Below are 1,503 nucleotides of genomic sequence, written 5' to 3' on the forward strand. Positions count from 1 at the left end.
TGTACTACGAATATAAGCATCAGAACTGAAGCTTTTACATAGTCAGCTGACCTGCTAAAAATAGCAGCCAAGTTTCCCTCAAGTATTTTACCATCTTGCAAAATAGAAGGACAGTTACAGCTGAAGCCACCACCATAACTATTATTATCATCAGTGGCAAAAAAAAAAAAGAAAAAGAAAGAAAACCCCTATAGATATCTTTAAAAAAGTAAAAAAAAAACAAAAAAACAACTGATGAGATTTGATAAGATACAGGGAACCGTTTCTGCTGTGCTACTTTGGAGTTGAAATATGGTAAAGTTTAGCAGCACTGCCTCAATGGAATTGGTAATGGAATATAAAGAAAGAGATATAAGACAGGAAACAACTTATCTTTCTCACTCTCTTTTTCTATATATGCGTATATGTATACGTGTCTTTAAAAATGTGTATGTGTGTGTGCGTGTATGTATATATATGTTTGTACATATATATGTGTTTGTATATATATATGTGTGTGTATATACATGTGTGTGTGTGAGTGTATGTATATATATATATATATACATACGCACGTGTACATATATACATATATACACACGCACGTGTACATATATACATATATACACACACTCACACATTCATATGGTTATAAAAATAACACTTTTATAGAGACATGGAAACTGAACATTCACTGAACGAAGAACTCAATAGAAAAGAATGAAATATTTCAAGTAATTTTATTGATAGAAAGTTGCAAATTTCTCCAGAAATATATATATAACATGTATTTATCATCATCATCATCATCATCACTATTTAACATCCATGCTCCATGTTCCATGCAAGGGCTGGATGATTTAATAGGATGCAATTTGTCCAAGGAATGCATCGTGCTCCAGGTTTGCTTTGGCATGGTTTCTGCAGTTGGATGCCCTTCCTAATGCCAACCACTTTACAGAGTGTACTGGGTGCTTTTTTATGTGGCACCAGCACTTGTGAGACTGCCATGCAGTTTACAATACTACGAAGCCCAGGAGGCAACTTTCTGTTGGAAGATGAAGGGAAAAAGATGGGGGAAACTATGAGAGAAAGAAAAAGATGGGCAGACCAAGTTTTTTGCTTTTGAGGAGCTTCATTTTAGAAGAGAAGGAGTGACTGAGTGATTGAATGGACACAGAGATTGATGGTGGGGGAGAGTGGGAGATGAGTGATTGAATGAGCTCAGAGTTTGATGGTGGGGGAGAGTGGGAGATGAGTGATTGAATGGGCTCAAAGATTGATGGTGGGAGAGAGTGGGAGATGAGTGATTGAATGGACATAGAGATTGATGGTGGGGGAGAGTGGGAGATGAGTGATTGAATGGACACAGAGATTGATTGTGGGGGAAAGTGGAAGATGAGTGATTTTAGAAGAGAAGGAGTGACTGAGTGATTGAATGGACACAGAGATTGATGGTGGGAGAGAGTGGGAGATGAGTGATTGAATGAGCTCAGAGTTTGATGGTGGGGGAGAGTGGGAGAT

The 1,503-nt window shown here is 37.6% G+C and overlaps 1 long non-coding RNA gene across 1 annotated transcript in view; it reads right to left on the reverse strand.

Moving 5' to 3' along the window:
* LOC106868199 (uncharacterized) overlaps positions 1–1,503 on the reverse strand; it is a 71,477-nt gene that overhangs the window by 56,055 nt on the left and 13,919 nt on the right. The gene's annotated exons all lie outside the window — the stretch shown is intronic.

Source organism: Octopus bimaculoides, chromosome 10 (genome assembly GCF_001194135.2).
Source record: "Octopus bimaculoides isolate UCB-OBI-ISO-001 chromosome 10, ASM119413v2, whole genome shotgun sequence".
Lineage (NCBI taxonomy): Eukaryota > Metazoa > Mollusca > Cephalopoda > Octopoda > Octopodidae > Octopus > Octopus bimaculoides.